Here is an 18,852-nt window from a genome sequence, read left to right as displayed (position 1 = left end):
CCCTCTCTCTTCTCTCTCTGTGTCCCTCTCTCTTCTCTCTCTGTGTCCCTCTCTCTATCTATCTCTCTCTCTCCCTCTTTCTCTCTCTCTGTGTCCCTCTCTCTTCTCTCTCTGTGTCCCTCTCTCTTCTCTCTCTGTGTCCCTCTCTCTATCTATCTCTCTCTCTCCCTCTTTCTCTCTCTCTGTGTCCCTCTCTCTTCTCTCCCTGTGTCCCTCTCTCTTCTCTCCCTGTGTCTCTCTCTCTCTCCGTGTCTCTCTCTCTCCCTGTCTCTCTCCCTGTCTCTCCCTCTCTCTCTCTCTCTCTCTCTCTCTCTCTCTCTCTCTCTCTCTCTCTCTCTCTCTCTCTCTCTCTCTCTCTCTCTCTCTCTCTCTCTCTCTCTCTCTCTCTCTCTCTCCCTCTCTCTCTCTCTCTCCTTCTCCTCTCCTCTAACCCCCTTTTCTCACCTCCCTGACATCAAACCCCCGACCTCTAACCTCTAACTCCTGACCCCCTTTCATCTTCCTCTTTCCTACTGTGTACCTCAACCCTTTGAGCTTATACCTCTCCTCCTGACCTCTGACCCTTAACCTCTAACTCCTGATCCCTCTCCAGCTCTATCATGTGACCTCCAGCGAGGCGGGGGAGACGCGGTCACACTCTGCCCGTGAGCGCAGGCTGTGCCACTGTTCAACCGGAGTTCTCTGACTGGCCAACAGGTGGCGCCAGTGGGAGGTCTCAGGGGACCCGTGGAGAACTGGCCAATCACGATCCTCCCCACAAAATCATTACTGCTCTTCATGTTGTGGCCGTACACTTGAGGGAGTGAGGAGGGGGAGGGAGGAGGGGGAGAGAGGGGGAGAGAGGGGAGGAGGTAGGGGGAGAGAGGGGAGGGGAGAGAGGAGGGAGGGGAGGGGGAGAGAGGGGGAGAGAGGGGAGGAGTTAGGGGAGAGAGGAGGGAGGAGGGGGAGAGAGGGGGAGAGAGGGGGAGAGAGGGGAGGAGGTAGGGGAGAGAGGGGGAGAGAGGGGGAGAGAGGGGAGAGAGGAGAGAGGGGGAGAGAGGGGAGGAGGTAGGGGAGAGAGGAGAGGTGTGAGTTAGTTGGTTAGTTGCATATACAGTTTGAATGAAATCTAATTGTATCAGACATTATTCTACACATCATCCTCAGAAAGACATGATCCTACACATTATCCTACACATCATCCTCAGAAAGACATTATTGTAAACATCATCCTCAGAAAGACATTATTGTGTAAACCCCAGGAAGAGAAGCTGCTGCCTTGGCAGGAACTAATGGGGATCCATAATAAACCTCAGGAAGAGTAGCTGCTGCCTTGGCAGGAACTAATGGGGATCCATAATAAACCCCAGGAAGAGTAGCTGCTGGATTGACAGGAACTAATGGGGATCCATAATAAACCCCAGGAAGAGTAGCTGCTGCCTTGACAGGAACTAATGAGGATCCATAATAAACCCCAGGAAGAGTAGCTGCTGCCTTGGCAGGAACTAATGAGGATCCATAATAAACCCCAGGAAGAGTAGCTGCTGCCTTGGCAGGAACTAATGGGGATCCATAATAAACCCCAGGAAGAGTAGCTGCTGCCTTGGCAGGAACTAATGGGGATCCATAATAAACCCCAGGAAGAGTAGCTGCTGCCTTGACAGGAACTAATGGTGATCCATAATAAACCCCAGGAAGAGTAGCTGCTGCCTTGGTAGGAACTAATGGGGATCCATAATAAACCCCAGGAAGAGTAGCTGCTGCCTTGACAGGAACTAATGAGGATCCATAATAAACCCCAGGAAGAGTAGCTGCTGCCTTGGCAGGAACTAATGAGGATCCATAATAAACCCCAGGAAGAGTAGCTGCTGCCTTGGCAGGAACTAATGGGGAGCCATAATAAACCCCAGGAAGAGTAGCTGCTGCCTTGGCCGGAACTAATGGGGATCCATAATAAACCCCAGGAAGAGTAGCTGCTGCCTTGACAGGAACTAATGGTGATCCATAATAAACCCCAGGAAGAGTAGCTGCTGCCTTGACAGGAACTAATGGGGATCCATAATAAACCCCAGGAAGAGTAGCTGCTGCCTTGGCAGGAACTAATGGGGATCCACAATAAACCCCAGGAAGAGTAGCTGCTGCCTTGACAGGACCTAATGGGGATCCATAATAAACCCCAGGAAGAGTAGCTGCTGCCTTGGCAGGAACTAATGGGGATCCACAATAAACCCCAGGAAGAGTAGCTGCTGCCTTGGCAGGAACTAATGGGGATCCACAATAAACCCCAGGAAGAGTAGCTGCTGCCTTGGCAGGAACTAATGGGGATCCATAATAAACCCCAGGAAGAGTAGCTGCTGCCTTGGCAGGAACTAATGGGGATCCACAATAAACCCCAGGAAGAGTAGCTGCTGCCTTGGCAGGAACTAATGGGGATCCATAATAAACCCCAGGAAGAGTAGCTGCTGCCTTGACAGGAACTAATGGGGATCCATAATAAACCCCAGGAAGAGTAGCTGCTGCCTTGGCAGGAACTAATGGGGATCCACAATAAACCCCAGGAAGAGTAGCTGCTGCCTTGACAGGACCTAATGGGGATCCATAATAAACCCCAGGAAGAGTAGCTGCTGCTGCCTTGGCAGGAACTAATGGGGATCCATAATAAACCCCAGGAAGAGTAGCTGCTGCCTTGGCAGGAATGAATGGGCATCCATAATAAACCCCAGGAAGAGTAGCTGCTGCCTTGACAGGAACTAATGGGGATCCATAATAAACCCCAGGAAGAGTAGCTGCTGCCTTGACAGGAACTAATGGGGATCCATAATAAACCCCAGGAAGAGTAGCTGCTGCCTTGACAGGAACTAATGGGCATCCATAATAAACCCCAGGAAGAGTAGCTGCTGCCTTGGCAGGAACTAATGGGGATTCATAATAAACCCCAGGAAGAGTAGCTGCTGCCTTGACAGGAACTAATGGGGATCCATAATAAACCCCAGGAAGAGTAGCTGCTGCCTTGACAGGAACTAATGGGGATCCATAATAAACCCCAGGAAGAGTAGCTGCTGCCTTGGCAGGAACTAATGGGGATCCATAATAAACCCCAGGAAGAGTAGCTGCTGCCTTGACAGGAACTAATGGGGATCAACGTCATCGGGTATGCTGGTGGCTCCTTCTCTCCTCCTGTCCTCTCCTCCTGTTCTCCTGTCCTCTCCTCCTGTTCTCCCTCCTCTACTCCTGTTCTCCGATCTTCTCCCCCTGTCCTCTCCGCCTGTCCTTCCCTTCATCTGCACTTATGTGACAAACAAAACACAGGACAGGTGAAACCAAAATGGTGAAACTCCCTCAAGCCAATGACTACACCCATCCAGTGCCTTCAAATCCATGACAGCAAGTACACAAGGAGAGGACCTCAAGGTGAAGGGGTCCGTGGTTCACCTCCACGGGGATAAACCTCATTACCTAGCAACAGCATGCCCTACTCTGTCTGCCCCGAGGGCCTGGCAATCTCTCTCACCAATGGACGTGGTGTGTGTGTGTGTGTGTGTGTGTTTGTGTGTTTGTGTGTTTGTGTGTGCTTGTGTCTGTGTGTGTGTGTGTGTGTGTGTGTGTGTGTGTGTGTGTGTGTGTGTGTGTGTGTGTGTGTGTGTGTGTGTGTGTGTGTGTGTGTGTGTGTGTGTGTGTGTGTGTGTGTGTGTGTGTGTGTGTGTGTGTGTGTGTGTGTGTGTGTGTGTGTGTGTGTGTGTGTGTGTGTGTGTGTGTGTGTGTGTGTCTATGTCTCCTTCACACCCTCCTTTATCCGTGGCAGAGGCTATCTTTACCCAGAGCAGGACAATGAAGAGTCAGTAAGAGAGGGAGGAAGGGAGGGAGAGAGAGAGAGAGACAGAGAAAGAGAGGAGGAGATGAGAGGGGGAGAGGAGAGAGGAGAGGGGGAGAGGAGAGAGGAGAGGGGGAGAGGAGAGAGAGAATAGGAGAGAGAGGAGGGAGATGAGAGGGGGAGAGGAGAGAGGAGAGGGGGAGAGGAGAGAGGAGAGGGGGAGAGGAGAGAGAGAAGAGGAGAGAGAGAGAATAGGAGAGAGAGGAGAGGAGAGAGGAGAGGGGCTGTGAGAGAGCCAGGTCTGATAAGAGACAGATATTAGCACAGAGTAACAGGCCTGAGAGAGAGCGAAAGAGAGAGAGAGAGAGGGTTGGATGGTAGTCTGTTAAACATGGGTTTAGGTGGAAAATGGCAGCTTCAGAAATCCCCCAAATATTTCTGTGAGCCTTTCCTGGTTCCAGATTTGTCTAGTCAACTCCCATGGTCATTGTCACATGTCATGTTTGACAGTACAATAGTGGAGTCCAATACTGTACTGAGAAAGGGAACACAATGCAGAAATACAAGTTTGTTGTTGCCTCAGATTTAACAGTCATTGTAAACCTCACCACAGATCTGGGACCAGTCTAGATACATTACAGTCTGTAGCTACACCACATTTAGAAACCTCACCACAGATCTGGGACCAGTCTCTAGATACATTACAGTCTGTAGCTACACCACATTTAGAAACCTCACCACAGATCTGGGACCAGTCTCTAGATACATTACAGTCTATAGCTACACCACATTTAGAAACCTCACCACAGATCTGGGACCAGTCTCTAGATACATTACAGTCTGTAGCTACACCACATTTAGAAACCTCACCACAGATCTGGGACCAGTCTAGATACATTACAGTCTGTAGCTACACCACATTTAGAAACCTCACCACAGATCTGGGACCAGTCTAGATACATTACAGTCTGTAGCTACACCACATTTAGAAACCTCACCACAGATCTGGGACCAGTCTAGATACATTACAGTCTGTAGCTACACCACATTTAGAAACCTCACCACAGATCTGGGACCAGTCTAGATACATTACAGTCTGTAGCTACACCACATTTAGAAACCTCACCACAGATCTGGGACCAGTCTAGATACATTACAGTCTGTAGCTACACCACATTTAGAAACCTCACCACAGATCTGGGACCAGTCTAGATACATTACAGTCTGTAGCTACACCACATTTAGAAACCTCACCACAGATCTGGGACCAGTCTAGATACATTACAGTCTGTAGCTACACCACATTTAGAAAACCAGATCTGGGACCAGTCTAGATACATTACAGTCTAGCTACACCACATTTAGAAACCTCACCAGATCTGGGACCAGTCTAGATACATTACAGTCTGTAGCTACACCACATTTAGAAACCTCACCACAGATCTGGGACCAGTCTCTAGATACATTACAGTCTGTAGCTACACCACATTTAGAAACCTCACCACAGATCTGGGACCAGTCTAGATACATTACAGTCTGTAGTCATTTAGAAACCTCACCACAGATCTGGGACCAGTCTCTAGATACATTACACATTACACCACATTTAGAAACCTCACCACAGATCTGGGACCAGTCTAGATACATTACAGTCTATAGCTACACCACATTTAGAAACCTCACCACAGATCTGGGACCAGTCTCTAGATACATTACAGTCTGTAGCTACACCACATTTAGAAACCTCACCACAGATCTGGGACCAGTCTCTAGATACATTACAGTCTGTAGCTACACCACATTTAGAAACCTCACCACAGATCTGGGACCAGTCTAGATACATTACAGTCTGTAGCTACACCACATTTAGAAACCTCACCACAGATCTGGGACCAGTCTAGATACATTACAGTCTGTAGCTACACCACATTTAGAAACCTCACCACAGATCTGGGACCAGTCTCTAGATACATTACAGTCTGTAGCTACACCACATTTAGAAACCTCACCACAGATCTGGGACCAGTCTCTAGATACATTACAGTCTGTAGCTACACCACATTTAGAAACCTCACCACAGATCTGGGACCAGTCTAGATACATTACAGTCTGTAGCTCATTTAGAAACCTCACCACAGATCTGGGACCAGTCTAGATACATTACAGTCTGTAGCTACACCACATTTAGAAACCTCACCACAGATCTGGGACCAGTCTAGATACATTACAGTCTGTAGCTACACCACATTTAGAAACCTCACCACAGATCTGGGACCAGTCTAGAACAGTCTGTAGCTCATTTAGAAACCACCACAGATCTGGGACCAGTCTAGATACATTACAGTCTGTAGCTACACCACATTTAGAAACCTCACCACAGATCTGGGACCAGTCTAGATACATTACAGTCTGTAGCTACACCACATTTAGAAACCTCACCACAGATCTGGGGGACCAGTCTCTACACCACAGAAATACAGATCTACAGTCTAGATACATTACAGTCTACACCACATTTAGAAACCTCACCACAGATCTGGGACCAGTCTCTAGATACATTACAGTCTGTAGCTACACCACATTTAGAAACCTCACCACAGATCTGGGACCAGTCTCTAGATACATTACAGTCTGTAGCTACACCACATTTAGAAACCTCACCACAGATCTGGGACCAGTCTAGATACATTACAGTCTGTAGCTACACCACATTTAGAAACCTCACCACAGATCTGGGACCAGTCTCTAGATACATTACAGTCTGTAGCTACACCACATTTAGAAACCTCACCACAGATCTGGGACCAGTCTCTAGATACATTACAGTCTAGCTACACCACATTTAGAAACCTCACCACAGATCTGGGACCAGTCTAGATACATTACAGTCTGTAGCTACAACATTTAGAAACCTCACCACAGATCTGGGACCAGTCTCTAGATACATTACAGTCTGTAGCTACACCACATTTAGAAACCTCACCACAGATCTGGGACCAGTCTCTAGATACATTACAGTCTGTAGCTACACCACATTTAGAAACCTCACCACAGATCTGGGACCAGTCTAGATACATTACAGTCTGTAGCTACACCACATTTAGAAACCTCACCACAGATCTGGGACCAGTCTCTAGATACATTACAGTCTGTCTCTAGCTACACCACATTTAGAAACCTCACCACAGATCTGGGACCAGTCTAGATACATTACAGAGCTACACCACATTTAGAAACCTCACCACAGATCTGGGACCAGTCTCTAGATACATTACAGTCTGTAGCTACACCACATTTAGAAACCTCACCACAGATCTGGGACCAGTCTCTAGATACATTACAGTCTGTAGCTACACCACATTTAGAAACCTCACCACAGATCTGGGACCAGTCTCTAGATACATTACAGTCTGTAGCTATCTGGGACCAGTCTCTAGATTTAGAAACCTCACCACAGATCTGGGACCAGTCTCTAGATACATTACAGTCTGTAGCTACACCACATTTAGAAACCTCACCACAGATCTGGGACCAGTCTCTAGATACATTACAGTCTGTAGCTACACCACATTTAGAAACCTCACCACAGATCTGGGACCAGTCTCTAGATACATTACAGTCTGTAGCTACACCACATTTAGAAACCTCACCACAGATCTGGGACCAGTCTCTAGATACATTACAGTCTGTAGCTACACCACATTTAGAAACCTCACCACAGATCTGGGACCAGTCTCTAGATACATTACAGTCTGTAGCTACACCACATTTAGAAACCTCACCACAGATCTGGGACCAGTCTCTAGATACATTACAGTCTGTAGCTACACCACATTTAGAAACCTCACCACAGATCTGGGACCAGTCTCTAGATACATTACAGTCTGTAGCTACACCACATTTAGAAACCTCACCACAGATCTGGGACCAGTCTCTAGATACATTACAGTCTGTAGCTACACCACATTTAGAAACCTCACCACAGATCTGGGACCAGTCTCTAGATACATTACAGTCTGTAGCTACACCACATTTAGAAACCTCACCACAGATCTGGGACCAGTCTCTAGATACATTACAGTCTGAAACCTCACCACAGATCTGGGACCAGTCTCTAGATACATTACATTTAGAAACCTCACCACAGATCTGGGACCAGTCTCTAGATACATTACAGTCTGTAGCTACACCACATTTAGAAACCTCACCACAGATCTGGGACCAGTCTCTAGATACATTACAGTCTGTAGCTACACCACATTTAGAAACCTCACCACAGATCTGGGACCAGTCTCTAGATACATTACAGTCTGTAGCTACACCACATTTAGAAACCTCACCACAGATCTGGGACCAGTCTCTAGATACATTACAGTCTGTAGCTACACCACATTTAGAAACCTCACCACAGATCTGGGACCAGTCTCTACATTACAGATACATTACAGATCTGGGACCAGTGTCTAGCTACAGTCAGCCACATTTAGAAACCTCACCACAGATCTGGGACCAGTCTCTAGATACATTACAGTCTGTAGCTACACCACATTTAGAAACCTCACCACAGATCTGGGACCAGTCTCTAGATACATTACAGTCTGTAGCTACACCACATTTAGAAAACCAGATCTGGGACCACAGATCTGTAGGACCAGATCTGGGACCTCTAGATACATTACAGTCTGTAGCTACACCACATTTAGAAACCTCACCACAGATCTGGGACCAGTCTCTAGATACATTACAGTCTGTAGCTACACCACATTTAGAAACCTCACCACAGATCTGGGACCAGTCTCTAGATACATTACAGTCTGTAGCTACACCACATTTAGAAACCTCACCACAGATCTGGGACCAGTCTCTAGATACATTACAGTCTGTAGCTACACCACATTTAGAAACCTCACCACAGATCTGGGACCAGTCTCTAGATACATTACAGTCTGTAGCTACACCACATTTAGAAACCTCACCACAGATCTGGGACCAGTCTCTAGATACATTACAGTCTGTAGCTACACCACATTTAGAAAACCAGATCTGGGACCAGTCTCAGATCTGGGACCAGATCTCTAGATACATTACAGTCTGTAGCTACACCACATTTAGAAACCTCACCACAGATCTGGGACCAGTCTCTAGATACATTACAGTCTGTAGCTACACCACATTTAGAAACCTCACCACAGATCTGGGACCAGTCTCTAGATACATTACAGTCTGTAGCTACACCACATTTAGAAACCTCACCACAGATCTGGGACCAGTCTCTAGATACATTACAGTCTGTAGCTACACCACATTTAGAAACCTCACCACAGATCTGGGACCAGTCTCTAGATACATTACAGTCTGTAGCTACACCACATTTAGAAAACCACAGATCTGGGACCAGTCTCTAGATACATTACAGTCTGGACCAGAAACCTCACCACAGATCTGGGACCAGATACATTACAGTCTGTAGCTACACCACATTTAGAAACCTCACCACAGATCTGGGACCAGTCTCTAGATACATTACAGTCTGTAGCTACACCACATTTAGAAACCTCACCACAGATCTGGGAGTCTAGATACATTACAGTCTGTAGCTACTCATTTAGAAACCTCACCACAGATCTGGGACCAGTCTCTAGATACATTACAGTCTGTAGCTACACCACATTTAGAAACCTCACCACAGATCTGGGACCAGTCTCTAGATACATTACAGTCTGTAGCTACACCACATTTAGAAACCTCACCACAGATCTGGGACCAGTCTCTAGATACATTACAGTCTGTAGCTACACCACATTTAGAAACCTCACCACAGATCTGGGACCAGTCTCTAGATTACAGTCTTACAGCTACACCACATTTAGAAACCTCACCACAGATCTGGGACCAGTGTCTAGATAGATTACAGTCTGTAGCTACACCACATTTAGAAACCTCACCACAGATCTGGGACCAGTCTCTAGATAGATTACAGTCTGTAGCTACACCACATTTAGAAACCTCACCACAGATCTGGGACCAGTCTCTAGATAGATTACAGTCTGTAGCTACACCACATTTATAAATCTCACTTTTACCACGAGGTCTAAGATAGGCTGGCTACCAAATTAATCAATGAATGCTAGGTCTAAGCAGTAAACACAGTAGCTACTGCTGGAGAGACGGGCTGGAGATGCCCTGGCGACACCCTGGCAACCGTTGCCATGGCAATTACTGTAATTGTCAGCAGTGCGGAAGTGGCACGTTTGTGAAGGCAGTCGCCGACCCCTTTCTTTCTGTTTCTCTTATCTCCCTCTTCTTCCACTCCCCATCACTCTTCTCCCTCCCTTATCCCTCTCTCTCTCTCTCTCTCTCTCTCTCTCTCTCTCTCTCTCTCTCTCTCTCTCTCTCTCTCTCTCTCTCTCCTCCCCATCACCTCTCTCTCTCTCTCTCTCTCTCTCTCTCTCTCTCTCTCTCTCTCTCTCTCTCTCTCTCCTCCCCATCACCTCTCTCTCTCTCTCTTCCCCATCACCTCTCTCTCTCTCTCTCTCTCTCTCTCTCTCTCTCTCTCTCTCTCTCTCTCTCTCTCTCTCTCTCTCTCTCTCTCTCTCTCTCTCTCTCTCTCTCTCTCTCTCTCTCTCCCCTCTCCATCTCTCTCTCTCTCTGTCTCTCTCTCTCTCTCTCTCTCTCTCTTTTTTCCACTCCCCATCACTCATCTCCCTCCCTTATCCTCTCTCTCTCTCTCTCCTCCCCAACACCTCTCTCTCTCTCTCTCTCTCTCTCTCTCTCTCTCTCTCTCTCTCTCTCTCTCTCTCTCTCCTCCCCATCACCTCTCTCTGTCTCTCTCTCTCTCTCTCTCTCTCTCTCTCTCTCTCTCTCTCTCTCTCTCTCTCTCCCTCTCTCTTCTTCCACTCCCCATCACTCATCTCCCTCCCTTATCCTCTCTCTCTCTCTCTCTCTCTCTCTCTCTCTCTCTCTCTCTCTCTCTCTCTCTCTCTCTCTCTCTCTCTCTCTCTCTCTCTCTCTCTCTCTCTCTCTCTCTCTCTCTCTCTCCTCCCCATCACCTCTCTCTCTCTCTCTCTCCCTTTCTGTCTCTCTCTCTCTCTCTCCCTCTCTTTTTCCACTCCCCATCACTCATCTCCCTCCCTTATCCTCTCTATCTCTCTCTCTCTCTCTCTCTCTCTCTCTCTCTCTCTCTCTCTCTCTCTCTCTCTCTCTCTCTCTCTCTCTCTCTCTCTCTCTCTGTCTCTCTCTCTCTCTCTCTCTCTCTCTCTCTCTCTCTCTCTCTCCTCCCCATCAACCCTCTCTCTCTCTCTCTCTCTCTCTCTCTCTCTCTCTCTCTCTCTCTCTCTCTCTCTCCCTCTCTCTCTCTCAGGGCTGTACCTGTAAATACGAGGCTGACTTCGCTGAGGTCTTCGTGGGGCACTCTGAAGCTGAACGACTCATTGTAGAAGGGGTCGATGGTTCCTTTCATACAGGAAGTCTTCTTGGTCTTTACCAGCTTCAGCCCCGTTACCAGCTGAACCTTCACAAACGGGTCTGGAGATAGAGACAGGAAGGAAGTTAAACGTTCTGTTACCAGCTGAACCTTCACAAACGGGTCTGGTGATAGAGACAGGAAGGAAGTTAAACATTCCGTTACCAGCTGAACCTTCACAAACGGGTCTGGTGATAGAGACAGGAAGGAAGTTAAACATTCCGTTACCAGCTGAACCTTCACAAACGGGTCTGGTGATAGAGACAGGAAGGAAGTTAAACATTCCGTTACCAGCTGAACCTTCACAAACGGGTCTGGGTGGGAGGGGTTGACAGAGACAGGAAGGAAGTTAAACATTCCGTTACCAGCTGAACCTTCACAAACGGGTCTGGTGATAGAGACAGGAAGGAAGTTAAACATTCCGTTACCAGCTGAACCTTCACAAACGGGTCTGGGGGGGGGTAGATAGAGACAGGAGGGAAGTTAAACATTCCGTTACCAGCTGAACCTTCACAAACGGGTCTGGTGATAGAGACAGGAAGGAAGTTAAACATTCCATTACCAGCTGAACCTTCACAAACGGGGCTGGGGGGTACATAGAGCCAGGAAGGAAGTTAAACGTTCTGCTAGTAAGAAGTATGACGCACATGGTACCCCGTGGTGTGACGGAGTGTGTTGTGGTGTGGTCTGTAGTGTCGTGGTGTGATGTGTAGTGTCGTGGTGTGGTGTGTAGTGTCGTGGTGTGGTGTGGTGTGTAGTGTCGTGGTGTGGTGTGTAGTGTCGTGGTGTGGTGTGTAGTGTCGTGGTGTGGTGTGGTGTGATGTGTAGTGTCGTGGTGTGGTCTGTAGTGTCGTGGTGTGGTGTGTAGTGTCGTGGTGTGTAGTGTCGTGGTGTGGTGTGTAGTGTCGTGGTGTGGTGTGTAGTGTCGTGGTGTGGTCTGTAGTGTCGTGGTGTGGTGTGATGTGTAGTGTCGTGGTGTGGTGTGTAGTGTCGTGGTGTGGTGTGTAGTGTCGTGGTGTGGTGTGTAGTGTCGTGGTGTGGTGTGTAGTGTCGTGGTGTGGTGTGTAGTGTCGTGGTGTGGTGTCGTGGTGTGGTGTGGTCTGTAGTGTTGTGGTGTGGTGTGTAGTGTCGTGGTGTGTAGTGTCGTGGTGTGGTGTGTAGTGTCGTGGTGTGGTGTGTAGTGTCGTGGTGTGGTGTGATGTGTAGTGTCGTGGTGTGGTGTGTAGTGTCGTGGTGTGGTGTGGTGTGTAGTGTCGTGGTGTGGTGTGTAGTGTCGTGGTGTGGTGTGTAGTGTCGTGGTGTGGTGTGTAGTGTCGTGGTGTTGTGTGTAGTGTCGTGGTGTGGTGTGACATGGTGTGTAGTGTCGTGGTGTGCTGTGGTGTGTAGTGTCGTGGTGTGGTGTGTAGTGTCGTGGTGTGGTGTGGTGTGTAGTGTCGTGGTGTGGTGTGTAGTGTCGTGGTGTGGTCTGTAGTGTCGTGGTGTGGTCTGTAGTGTCGTGGTGTGGTGTGTAGTGTCGTGGTGTGGTGTGTAGTGTTGTGGTGTGTAGTGTCGTGGTGTGGTGTGGTCTGTAGTGTCGTGGTGTGGTGTGTAGTGTCGTGGTGTGGTGTGTAGTGTCGTGGTGTGGTGTGTAGTGTCGTGGTGTGGTCTGTAGTGGCGTGGTGTGGTGTGTAGTGTCGTGGTGTGGTGTGTAGTGTCGTGGTGTGGTGTGTAGTGTCGTGGTGTGGTGTGTGTAGTGTCGTGGTGTGGTCTGTAGTGTCGTGGTGTGGTCTGTAGTGTCGTGGTGTGGTGTGTAGTGTCGTGGTGTGTAGTGTCGTGGTGTGGTGTGGTGTGTAGTGTCGTGGTGTGGTGTGTAGTGTCGTGGTGTGTAGTGTCGTGGTGTGGTGTGGTGTGTAGTGTCGTGGTGTGGTGTGGTGTGGTGTGTAGTGTCGTGGTGTGGTGTGTCGTGGTGTGGTGTGTAGTGTCGTGGTGTGGTGGGTAGTGTCGTGGTGTGGTGTGACATGGTGTGTAGTGTCATGGTGTGGTGTGGTGTGTAGTGTCGTGGTGTGGTGTGTAGTGTCGTGGTGTGGTGTGGTGTGTAGTGTCGTGGTGTGGTGTGTAGTGTCGTGGTGTGGTGTGGTGTGTAGTGTCGTGGTGTGGTGTGGTGTGTAGTGTCGTGGTGTGGTGTGGTGTGTAGTGTCGTGGTGTGGTGTGGTGTGTAGTGTCGTGGTGTGGTGTGGTGTGTAGTGTCGTGGTGTGGTGTGTAGTGTCGTGGTGTGGTGTGTAGTGTCGTGGTGTGTAGTGTCGTGGTGTGGTGTGTAGTGTCGTGGTGTGGTGTGGTGTGGTGTGGTGTGACATGGTGTGAAGTGGTTCCATGTGATGCCAGGTGTTTGTCAGGTTTCTGCATTTATTACCTGATCCCCAGATGTGTGTCAGGTTTCTGCAGTTATTACCTGATCCCCAGGTGTGGTATATGAGGTGTTATTCTGGTCTCCTCAAATCAAATGTTATTCGTCACATGCTTGATAAACACCAGGTGTGAACTAACAGTGAAAAGCTGACTGACAGGTCCTTCCCAACAATGCAGAGAGAAAGAACATGAGTAACTATAACTATGTATACACCTGCTCCACTACAGCCCCGTCCATGTGAATGGGGGCTGCTCGGCCCTCTGTTTCCTGTAGTCTACGATCAGCTCCTTTGTCTTGCTGACGTTGTGGGAGAGGTTGTTGTCCTGTCACCACACTGCCAGGTCTCTGATCTCCTCCCTAGAGGCTGTTTAATCATCTTCCGTGATCAGGCCTTCCACCTTCGTGTGGTCAGCAAACTTAATGATGGTGTCGGAATTGTGTGTGACCATGCAGTCGTGAGTGAACAGGCAGTACTGGAGGGGACTAAGCACGCACCCCTGAGGGGCCCCGTATTCAGGGTCAGCTTGGCAGATGTGTTGTTGCCTACCCTCAACACCTGGGGGCATCCCGTCAGGAAGTCCAGGATCCAGTTGCAGAGGGAGGTGTTCAGTCCCAGGGTCCTTAGCTTAATGATGAGCTTGGAGGGCACTATGGTGTTGAACACTGAGCTCTAGTCAATGAATAGCATTCTCGCATACAGTAGGTGTTCCTTTTGTCCAAGTGGGAAAGGACATTGTGAAGTGCAATAGAGATTGCGTCATCTGTGGATCTGTTGGGGCGGTATGTAAATTAGAGTGGGTCCAGGTTGTCTGGGATGATGGTGTTGATGTGAGCCATGACTCTCAAGGTATTTTATGGCTACAGAGTGCTACGGGGAGATAGTCATTTAGACAGCTCACCATGGCGTTTTTGGGCACAAGGACTATGGTGGTCTGCTTGAAACATGTAGGTGTTACATACTGGGTCAGGGAGAGGATGAAAATGTCTGTGAAGACACTGGCCAGCTGGTCGGCGCATGTTCTGAGTATCCCTCCTCTGTTAGTCAGGTATCCCCACTCTGTTAGTCAGGTAGTAGGTATATTAGTAGGTATATTAGTAGGTATGTTAGTAGGTATGCTATTAGGTATATTAGTAGGTATGTTAGTAGGTATGCTATTAGGTATGTCAGTAGGTACATTAGTAGGTATGTTAGTTGGTGTGTCAGTAGGTACATTAGTAGGTATGTTAGTCGGTATAGTTTACCTGATCCCTGGCACATGTCTGTCTGCAGCAGCTGCTTCGCTCTGATGATGTCAACATTGAGTCTTCCAGCAGAGGGCAGGTAGTTGAGTGATAACAGCAGCTCTCCCAGCTCTACCTCATTCTGTTAGAAACACAAAACACTGTTGATATCACTCTGTCTGTAGATATGTCTGTCTGACTATCTCAGAGAGTGGAGTGATAACAGCAGCTCCCTCTCTCTCTCTCTCTCTCTCTCTCTCTCTCTCTCTCTCTCTCTCTCTCTCTCTCTCTCTCTCTCTCTCTCTCTCTCTCTCTCTCTCTCTCTCTCTCTCTCTCTCTCTCTCTCTCTCTCTCTCTCTCTCTCTCTCTCTCTCTCTCTCTCTCTCTCTCTCTCTAGTAGAGAGAACCCAAGATGTGTACGTGTGTATAATGTTGTTCTTTAACAGCCTGTTGTTGTGGCGTTGTGGTGTTGTTGTGGTGTTCTGGTGTTGTTATGGTGTTGTGGTGTTGTTGTGGTGGTGGTGTTGTGTTGTTGTGTTGTGGTGTTGTTGTTGTTGTTGTTGTTGTGGTGTTGTTGTTGTTGTAGTTGTGGTATTGTGGTGTTGTTGTGGTGTCTTTGTGTTGTTGTGATGTTGTGGTGTAGTTGTGGTGTTGTGGTGGTGTTGTTGTTGTTGTGGTGTTGTGGTGTTGTTGTGGTGTTGTGGTGTAGTTGTGGTGTTGTTGTGGTGTTGTTGTTGTTGTGGTGTTGTTGTATTGTGGTGTTCTGGTGTTGTTGTTGTTGTTGTTGTGGTGTTGTTGTTGTTGTGGTGTTGTTGTATTGTGGTGTTGTGGTATTGTGGTGTTGTTGCGGTGTTGTTGTATTGTGGTGTTGTTGTGGTGTTGTTGTTGTTGTGGTGTTCTGGTGTTGTTGTTGTTGTGGTGTTGTTGTTGTGGTGTTGTTGTATTGTGGTGTTGTTGTATTGTGGTGTTGTTGTATTGTGGTGTTGTTGTTGTTGTTGTGGTGTTGTGGTGTTGTGGTGTTGTGGTGTTGTTGTGGTGTTGTTGTTGTTGTGGTGTTGTGGTGGTGTTGTTGTATTGTGGTGTTGTTGCGGTGTTGTGGTATTGTGGTGTTGTTGTGTTGTTGTTGTTGTCGTGGTGTTGTGGTGGTGTTGTTGTTGTTGTGGTATTGTGGTGTTGTTGTGGTGTCTTTGTGTCATTGTGGTGTTGTTGTGGTGTAGTTGTGGTGTTGTTCTGGTGTCTTTGTGTCATTGTGGTGTTGTTGCGGTGTTGTGGTATTGTGGTGTTGTTGTTGTTGTGGTGTTCTGGTGGTGTTGTTGTTGTGGTGTTCTGGTGGTGTTGTATTGTTGTGGTGTTGTTGTTGTTGTGGTGTTCTGGTGGTGTTGTTGTTGTTGTATTGTTGTGGTGTTGTTGTATTTTGGTGTTGTTGTATTGCTGTGGTGTTGTTGTGTTCGAGGCGATGCATTCACCACCCCGTGACAATAGAACAGATGTGCAGCTAGGACAGTGTGTCAGTGTTAGTGTCACACACACACACACACACACACACACACACACACGCACACACACACGCACGCACGCGCACACGCACACACTAAGTCAGTGTTGTGCCTCTCCTGGCCAATAAACAACAGATTGGGCCTCAGTGGGCTTCAAGATGACTGTATGTCTATGTAGGAGAGGCTGAGAGGAGGAGAGGAGGAGTAGGAGGAGGAAGAGGGATTGAGGAGGAAGAGGAGAAGGAGGAGGAGGAAGAGGGATTGAGGAGGAAGAGGAGAAGGAGGAGAGGCTGAGGAGCTTGATAATGGTTTCACATCCAAAGGGAGGAATCCACTTAGATCAATGTGTTGAACTAAGACACTTAGTACATTTACATTACATTTAAGTCATTTAGCAGACGCTCTTATCCAGAGCGACTTACAAATTGGTGCATTCACCTTATGACATCCAGTGGAACAGTCACTTTACAATAGTGCATCTAAATCTTAAAGGGGGGTGAGAGGGAATACTTATCCTATCCTAGGTATTCCTTAAAGAGGTGGGGTTTCAGGTGTCTCCGGAAGGTGGTGATTGACTCCGCTGTCCTGGCGTCGTGAGGGAGTTTGTTCCACCATTGGGGGGCCAGAGCAGCGAACAGTTTTGACTGGGCTGAGCGGGAGCTGTACTTCCTCAGTGGTAGGGAGGCGAGCAGGCCAGAGGTGGATGAACGCAGTGCCCTTGTTTGGGTGTAGGGCCTGATCAGAGCCTGGAGGTACTGAGGTGCCGTTCCCCTCACAGCTCCGTAGGCAAGCACCATGGTCTTGTAGCAGATGCAAGCTTCAACTGGAAGCCAGTGGAGAGAACGGAGGAGCGGGGTGACGTGAGAGAACTTGGGAAGGTTGAACACCAGACGGGCTGCGGCGTTCTGAATGAGTTGAAGGGGTTTAATGGCACAGGCAGGGAGCCCAGCCAACAGCGAGTTGCAGTAATCCAGACGGGAGATGACAAGTGCCTGGATTAGGACCTGCGCCGCTTCCTGTGTGAGGCAGGGTCGTACTCTGCGGATGTTGTAGAGCATGAACCTACAGGAACGGGCCACCGCCTTGATGTTGGTTGAGAACGACAGGGTGTTGTCCAGGATCACGCCAAGGTTCTTAGCGCTCTGGGAGGAGGACACAATGGAGTTGTCAACCGTGATGGCGAGATCATGGAACGGGCAGTCCTTCCCCGGGAGGAAGAGCAGCTCCGTCTTGCAGAGGTTCAGCTTGAGGTGGTGATCCGTCATCCACACTGATATGTCTGCCAGACATGCAGAGATGCGATTCGCCACCTGGTCATCAGAAGGGGGAAAGGAGAAGATTAGTTGTGTGTCGTCTGCATAGCAATGATAGGAGAGACCATGTGAGGTTATGACAGAGCCAAGTGACTTGGTGTATAGCGAGAATAGGAGAGGGCCTAGAACAGAGCCCTGGGGGACACCAGTGGTGAGAGCGCGTGGTGAGGAGACAGATTCTCGCCACGCCACCTGGTAGGAGCGACCTGTCAGGTAGGACGCAATCCAAGCGTGGGCCGCGCCGGAGATGCCCAACTCGGAGAGGGTGGAGAGGAGGATCTGATGGTTCACAGTATCGAAGGCAGCCGATAGATCTAGAAGGATGAGAGCAGAGGAGAGAGAGTTAGCTTTAGCAGTGCGGAGCGCCTCCGTGATACAGAGGAGAGCAGTCTCAGTTGAATGACTAGTCTTGAAACCTGACTGATTTGGATCAAGAAGGTCATTCAGAGAGAGATAGCGGGAGAGCTGGCCAAGGACGGCACGTTCAAGAGTTTTGGAGAGAAAAGAAAGAAGGGATACTGGTCTGTAATTGTTGACATCGGAGGGATCGAGTGTAGGTTTTTTCAGAAGGGGTGCAACTCTCGCTCTCTTGAAGACGGAAGGGACGTAGCCAGCGGTCAGGGATGAGTTGATGAGCGAGGTGAGGTAAGGGAGAAGGTCTCCGGAAATGGTCTCTAGAAGAGAGGAGGGGATAGGGTCAAGCGGGCAGGTTGTTGGGCGGCCGGCCGTCACAAGACGCGAGATTTCATCTGGAGAGAGAGGGGAGAAAGAGGTCAGAGCACAGGGTAGGGCAGTGTGAGCAGAACCAGCGGTGTCGTTTGACTTAGCAAACGAGGATCGGATGTCGTCGACCTTCTTTTCAAAATGGTTGACGAAGTCATCTGCAGAGAGGGAGGAGGGGGGGAGGATTCAGGAGGGAGGAGAAGGTGGCAAAGAGCTTCCTAGGGTTAGAGGCAGATGCTTGGAATTTAGCGTGGTAGAAAGTGGCTTTAGCAGCAGAGACAGAGGAGGAAAATGTAGAGAGGAGGGAGTGAAAGGATGCCAGGTCCGCAGGGAGGCGAGTTTTCCTCCATTTCCGCTCGGCTGCCCGGAGCCCTGTTCTGTGAGCTCGCAATGAGTCATCGAGCCATGGAGCGGGAGGGGAGGACCGAGCCGGCCTGGAGGATAGGGGACATAGAGAGTC

At 48.8% G+C, this 18,852-nt stretch overlaps 1 pseudogene; it reads right to left on the bottom strand.

Moving 5' to 3' along the window:
- Positions 1–464: 464 nt before the first annotated feature.
- LOC124021432 overlaps positions 465–18,852 on the bottom strand; it is a 74,280-nt pseudogene continuing 55,892 nt past the window's right edge.

This window comes from Oncorhynchus gorbuscha, unplaced genomic scaffold (genome assembly GCF_021184085.1).
Source record: "Oncorhynchus gorbuscha isolate QuinsamMale2020 ecotype Even-year unplaced genomic scaffold, OgorEven_v1.0 Un_scaffold_1113, whole genome shotgun sequence".
Classification (NCBI taxonomy): domain Eukaryota; kingdom Metazoa; phylum Chordata; class Actinopteri; order Salmoniformes; family Salmonidae; genus Oncorhynchus; species Oncorhynchus gorbuscha.
The sequence above is the reverse complement of the archived record's forward strand: the minus strand, read 5'-3'. Positions and strand labels throughout refer to the sequence as shown.